General features: G+C 54.3%; 1 protein-coding gene across 1 annotated transcript in view; it reads left to right on the top strand.

The window, feature by feature from the left end:
• Positions 1 to 7,192, top strand: part of NOS1AP (nitric oxide synthase 1 adaptor protein) — a 282,470-nt gene that overhangs the window by 72,849 nt on the left and 202,429 nt on the right. The window lies entirely within an intron of this gene.

The following is a 7,192-nucleotide window of genomic DNA, read 5'->3' as shown; positions in this document are numbered from 1 at the left end:
GGCTTTCAGTCGGGAGCTGAAATTTGAAAGACCAGGTTTTTTTTTTTTTTTTGCCTGCCTTCCTGCTTTTTCTCTCCCCTTTGCTAGATCTCTCAGATCCTCGTAATAAAGAGAAATAATCAGGCCAACTCATCTAAGCTTTTGCTAATGGACTAAAAGAACCCGAAGAACCTGTGCTCTCCGCGGGCGTGCTGGCCGGTTCAGTCCTATCCTCTGTCCCTTGCAGAGAGTCGCATGGCATTAGCATAAAGACGAGCCACCACAATTCTTTTGCACCCAGCCCCTTATGTCCAGGAGCAGGAAGGATTCTGCTGTGATCTCCGGCACATTCATCGGCCCCCGCTGAGCCCCTGATCAATAGTGACACAGTCCCATCAGATGGCCCTCAAATAGTACTTCCTTTTTTGGATGGGCTGGGAGAGAGGGGAAGAAATATAAATGCCTCTTTCCTCATAGACTACAAATAAATGCAGCTGCATTTCAAGCATCTTGGAAGCTTTTCTGGTGGTGCGAGTGTATAGGGAGAGGAGGGGTGGGGGGTAACCTGCCCCAGGCCCGCCTTGCTGCATCCTAGGGGTGAGGGCACTGGTAAATGTCCACACGGGTCCTTCTGAGTCCCCGCCCCCCACCTCCCCGCACACCTCCGCACCTGGAGAACCCCAGCCAGCCTCAGAACTGGGGGGGGGGCGCCGCCCCAGGCCACGTTTTCCCTCCCCCTCCCCCAGGGCATCTCGGTGAAGGTCATTGGCTGAGTGCGCGCCCTGGAATCTGGGGCCGCTGCCGCCTGCAGTTAATGCTGCTTTGTTCGATGCTAAATGAGGCGAGAACTTTCACCCAGGTCACATTCACAGCCCGGCTCAGCACGCCGCTCAGCTGTGAGCGCCGAGAGCCGTCCGGTCCGAGGCGGGGAGAACTTTCCGGTGGGAACAGCGGGGGGCCGGTGGGCTGCTCGGCCCCAGGGCTGCCACGCGCTGGGGCGGCGGCGCATCGCCCCCCGCATTCGCTCCGCAGATGCTCGGGCCTTTCTCTGCCAGACCCTGTTCCGAGGGCTGGGCGCGCGGGGACGGGGGGACAGGGTCCTGGGGCAGGCAGGCCCTGGCCGCGTGAAGGAGGCGCACCTCACAGCTGCAGCCCACGTCCAGTGTCGGGAGGGAAGCCAAAGGGTGATGGGCAAGAGAGCACGTTAGGTGGGTCGTGCCTGCGGACGTGCAGGAAGCGGTGGCCCGGTCCCTGGCCCAGCGCGAGTCACAGGCCTCTCTTCAATTGTTCTTTTGTAACTTCCTTCTAGGACGTGACTCCTAAGGTTCCTTTCGGATTTGAAACCCTCTGTGCTGACAGCTCGGAGCCTGGAGCTGCTTCCCATTCTGTCTCCCTCTCTCTCTGCCCCTCCCCTGCTCATGCTCTGTCACTCTGTCTTTCTGTCTCTCAAAAATAAATAAACGTTAAAAAAAAAAAAAAGAAACCCTCTGCTTCAGTGACCCTGAGTTTTTAGAAAGTAATCAGGACCGGATTGGCTAAGGGACTGGTTCAGATGGGCCCCCCACTGGGCGGCTTGTGTGTGGGGGTTTGAGGAGGGGACACAGCGTGGCCGGGAAGCGGGTGGGGAGTATGAGAAGGTGGGCAGGGTGACAGAATAGAGGCCAGGCTGGGTTTGGACCTGGAAGGAGCGGCCGGAGGGTCTGGACTGGGAGACAGCACTGGGGAGAGGGAGCCTCTCCCCTGCGATGCGCCCACTGCCTTAGGCCCCATGGTCCTTTTCTGGGACAGAGGCGGCTTCCTCCTGAATCCCACACGGTCTTTGCTGGGGGCTGGGGCTGTTTAAGTGAGTGGTTTCAGGGATCCGGAGAGAGCCGGGAAGGCAGAATCTAGGGGCCTTTACGTGCTGCCCCTTTTTGGGGGCCCTTGTCCTTTGCCCCAGGAAAACGTGGCCCTGTGGCCTTTGACGATGACCTTGCCTGCCCCGGCCAGGCAGTAGGGTTTTAACAGCCCTGGGCCACGCGATTCTGCTCTGCTCTTCTGAAGAGTGTTGAATTTTGTTCTTCACGATGGCTAATGTGGCTAGTCTTAAACCCTCAATCTGNACGAACCGCGAGATCATGACCTAAGCGAAAGTCGGACGCCTAACCGACTAAGCCACCCAGGCGCCCCAGTCCCTGGGCTCCTTGTAATCTGCTTTGCAAATGTACAGTGTGGAAGTCGTCCCCGGGCATGGGGGGGGCGGGGGTGCGGCTGACACAATTTGGGAGTCTCCCTCCACGATCCCCTTCTGTTGGGGATTTCTGTCCCCCACTGTCCGGTTCCTCTGGCTGTTGCATCTCCGGTGTCCGGACCCCCCAGGCTGTCTGGCTGGGCCTCCGGGCCTGACCTCCAGCCCCCTGGCCCTGTGTTTGCAGTTTGTGCTGCTGGGTGGGAAACGGCACAAACCGAACCTCACTCTGGGTGCTCGCCTTCTCTTAGGGGCGACTCGCTGCTAAGCCCTGCCTCTTCTTGGTCTCTCTCCAGTGCCTTCAAAGCTATTTTTATTATTTCAACCAACAGACTTGATGTTTTAGGGTTCCATAAAAATTGCATGGCAAGAGCAGAGATCCCATATACTCCTACTGCCCCCCCGCCCATATACACACACCGCTTCCCCTGCTAACATCTTGCATCGGTGGTGCGTTTGTTATGACTGAGTCAATTCTGATTTATTATTATTAACTAATGACCCAGTTTATGTTACAGTTCACTCTTTGTACATTCTCTACAAAGGTATTTGCTTTTAATAATCTTTTCCAGGCTTCACTGTTTATTGCTTGTTGGAGGCCCTGTCCGGTGATAAAGTTCCTCCCACATTATCAGAGGCAGAATCATCTGATAAGTTTATTTTTGACTCCTACATCTTTTCTTTCTTTTTTTTTTTTTTGGTTGGTCTCTGGAAACAGTTGATCACAACCTTGTAAATAAAGGGATTCCTGAGGAACGTGTTGGCAGAGAGTCTAACAGATTCCACGGGTGGCTGTTAAGTCTTACTGCTTGGAGCGTGTGATTCACGCCCAGGCCCTGGGAGACACCATCACAGTGTAGTTTGTCAGGGCCTCTGGGAGCCTGTCTCTGGAAAGCGGAGGCAGGACGATGAACGTAATTTCATGAGGTGTGAATCCAGCACGACGCAATGTTGTCTAGAAGCTTAAAGAAAAATACCCGAAGTCCTGCGATTACCCTCATTTGCAGCGAACTCCTCCTCATCTGGAAGATGAAGCTGCAGATAATGGTGACACACGCCCTCTTATATTTTGAGTGGCACTGCAATTTGAATCTTCCTTCTAGTTTTTTTTTTTCCCTTGGGCTAATGAAAGAGAAGTAGGCCTGGATATTTTAAAACTCCTTTATTCTCCCCTTAAGCTCTGTGGTAGATGTTCTGAATAGAAGCCCTAGGAGATGCCACACCAGCGGGATTCCTGAAAGGCAGGTACAAGTCTTACAGAAGGCCAGGTGACCAAAAATCCACCAACGGAAAGGTGGGATGTCCTTCATCTTTTTTTTTTAATTTTTCTATTTGGCATCTACTTTAAAAAAATTATTTATTTTGGCTGGGGGTGGGGGCGGATCAGAGAGAAAGGGAGAGAGAGAATCCCAAGCAGGCTCCATGCTGTAAGTGCAGAGCCTGACGCGAAGCTCGAACCCATGAACCGCGAGATCGTGACCTGAGCTGAGATCAAGAGTCGGATGCTTAATCGACGGAGCCCCCCAGGCGCCCCATGCACTTCATCTCTCCATAAGCTAGGGATTGCGTGTGCTACTCTGAGAGCACCTGCCTTGGGTCCAGTTCAGGTACCTGCACAAAACAGGCAACTTCATAGAATCCCGACAGGGACTGCCCAGGGTGGGGCGGCTGGTGCCTGTGATGTCGCAGCACGGGTGAGGATCCAAGGCTCAGTCCTCTCCGTCCCTCCTCACTGTGGTGATCGTCCACGGGGAGTGCACGGGGCAGGTGTGAATATGTTCATTCTTGGGGGATTCCAGTCAGGTGGGCGCGGTTAGCCGTGAGGGGGGCGTCCTTACATAGCCACGTGTCGATGTTCTGCAGGAGATCTGGGGGGGATCGCGGGAGTGTTCGCTGTGAGCCGCCCTCCCTGGCGGTTAGCAGAGGGAAGCAGAGGTGAGGCGGAGATCTGCAGGGCCCGTGGAGGTTGGAGGGCTGGAGAGAGAGGGTAGAAGAAAGAGCCTTCTGTGCACAGGGAAGGGCTCTGTGTAGAAGCTCCTTGATGTGGGATGTGTGTGAGGCCCTTCCTGACAACAGAGAGGCAGGTGGTGTGAGGACACTACGCTGTGTGGGCCCTGGGGGCGTGTCGGCCATGCTGAGGGCTTTGATGGTCCCCTTCAGAGTTGGTGCCGCACACGGGGTTGTTAAGCGAGGGAGGGATACGGGCTGGTTTGCATCTGAGCGTGATCTCTGTGACGGCCTGTGGGAGTGGTTTGGAGGGGCCCTGGGGACAGTGGAGAAACCCATGAGGAGACACTGTGGACGAAGAGGAAGGGTTTTGGGGGGTGAGGTAGTGAGTGCGGGAGTGAGTGTGGGAGTGGCTGTAGGTCCTGGTCGCTGACTGGCTGCAGTGGGTCAGGGAGAAGCTCGTTCAGGGATGACTCCCAGATCTCAGGCTTGAACAACTGGTAGATGTTCTGGAGGCTGTTGGTCAAGATGAAGAAGCCCAGGTGAGCATGGCGATGGGGCCACAGGGAGGAGGAAGAACCCGAGTTTCCCTTCCGGAAATCGTTTCTTTGATTCCCAGGCTTGAAGCCAGCCCGCCTCTGTTGTTCCAGAAGCCTGTGGCACCCAGAGCCCCGCAGCAGAGGCAGATAAAGGGGATGCCCGTGCTGAGCGAGAGCCTGTCATGGTGTGTCAGCCTCTGACTGAAGGCCCAAAACAGGCTTTTGCCTGATCCCTGCAGGAGGTGACGGAAGCGAGGACCTTCAGAGGTTGTTCGCTCAGCAGGTGATGGAGTTCAGGCCTGAGGCAACTTTCCAAAGGTGAGTGGGAAGAAATGCGTTGACCACAGATACGATGGCGGCCTTGACCATGGAAGTGGAACGGTTGTAAGGCCCTGCCTCTAGCAGGGGGTCTGGTCTCCGACTGTGTCTTGCACTTTCTCCATCTCAAGATGCTCTGATGGACTGAAGTTCGTTGGGGAGGTGCTGATGCTTCGTGCTTGAGGACAGGCTGTCGCGAGGCCATACTTGCACATGGTATCACATGGCCGTCTCGTTTTGCCCCGAGGAATGGGCTTTCTGACGTCTCTACTGCTTCCCGGGCATTGTGGTTCTGCTTTTGCCTCACGTCCTCAGTGTGAATATCTAGCTTTTGACTGGATGTGGACCTGAACCCTACCCTGTGTGTCCTTTTCATCTCTTTGACCCTGAGAGACATCTGTAGTGGGGAATTTGACCCTAAGGTGCGTCTCTTGGAGGTGACCTCCTCTGGACGGATTCTCAGAGGGCAGATTTGTGACTTCACGCGACTGGGAAGGAAGGCAGACCAGTGAGTGCATGTGTGGGGTGAATTGAGTGTCAGATGTTAGTGTGGGCCATGACCACGTGGGTGTGAGGCGTGTGTGCCTGTGGCATGTGCAGGGTGTGAGCCTGCGGGCCCTGTACATGTGTGAAGGCGTGTGCTGTGTGCACGGGTGGTGGCTGATGGACTGAAGGAGGCAAGTGGGGACCGGTCCCCTCTGGGCATTCGTATTCACGCTCAGGGTGGATCTCACCGGCAGCACGCCCTCCTGTGTGGCAGGGATCAGCGTGGGAAGCCGGGCCAGGTTCCCGGGCTCGCCTGTAATGAGCGACCTTGCTAGGACTTGAGGTCCTGGCTCTCACGTGATGCCTGAGGGAACAGGCGCTCCTGAAGGTCTGACTGCTCGGAGTTCAGGGCAGGAGCCCCCAGGCGGGCAGAGCATGGGACAGGGAGGGGGGAAGTTGCCCCCTCCCCCCCGGCCCTGCTGGTGGCTCCATGAAGGTTGGCAGTCACGAGCCTGGGCCGTCATTCTGGGCTGTGGGGGTCACGGACACATTGCCTGATGCTGTGGGGTCCCAGCAGAGGTCACAGCGGGGAGAACCACCAACCATATTTAAATCTGACCACTCTTAGATCTTGGGGCCTTAATTTACCTAAGTGAGTTGCCAGATGTTTTATCAACAGGTGCACGGCCCACCTTGCGTCCACGATGTAGCTAGCAGGCCCACTGCTCGCCACGGCTGCTGGGACCATGCTTCAGGGGATTAGCACAAACTGGATCAACCCTAGGGGAAACCTTTTGGTAGTATTCAGCTATCGGAACCTTGCTTCCCGGGGCTAGTCTTCGCTCTAAATTTCAGAAAGAACCTTCTATTCCTGTAACCACAGGAACCACATTTCTTACAGGGATGACTACCCTCTTCTTTTAATGCAATCTTTGCTTAGGTAGACATGTAAGTTATTTATGGGCTGGTAATTTCTAGTATATCCCCCAGGCTATTTTATATAATTTGAATGTAAAAAGGAAAGGCATGTCCCAATAGGTCAGTATGGAATGGGATGTTTCATCGTCCTGAGGAATGATCTCAAGATACTTCTGTACTTTTGATCTAGCAATCCTGCTTGTAGAAGCCCCGCCTACAGAGCTCTGGAGGAGCTGGGAGGTATGCAGATGAGGATGTATGCAGATGAGGACGTATGTAGATGAGGACGTATGCAGATGAGGACATATGTAGATGAGGACGTAGCAGAAGCAATGTGGTTTGTAGTGACGTTCGATGGGTAGGTGGTCAGCACACGTGACGTGATGGACTTGTATGCATTGGCAGAGAAAAATGTTCAGGTTGTATTTAATGTTAAAAAGTAGGGGTGCCTGGCTGGCTCAGTCAGTTGAGGATCCAACTCTTCACTCAGGTCATGATCTCACAGTTTGTGAGTTCGAGCCCCGCCTCAGGCTCTGTGCTGGTAGCTCGGAACCTACTTCAGATTCTCTCTCTCTCTCTCTCTCTCTCTCTCTCTCTCTGCCCCTCCACTGCTTGCCCTCTGTCTCTCATTCAAATAAAAATAAAGTTGTAAAAAAAAAACAAAAAAATTAGTAGAATTGTGTGGGGAGTGAACCTTTTTACGTAAAATAAATTCCTTTCTGTCTATGAATATATGTGCCCGTCAGCAAACAAAAAGAGTATGTCAAACTATCGACGG

Source organism: Crocuta crocuta, unplaced genomic scaffold (genome assembly GCF_008692635.1).
Source record: "Crocuta crocuta isolate KB4526 unplaced genomic scaffold, BGI_CrCroc_1.0 scaffold133, whole genome shotgun sequence".
NCBI classification, from domain to species: domain Eukaryota; kingdom Metazoa; phylum Chordata; class Mammalia; order Carnivora; family Hyaenidae; genus Crocuta; species Crocuta crocuta.
Note: the sequence above shows the minus strand (reverse complement) of the source record. Positions and strands in the feature narration are given on the sequence as shown.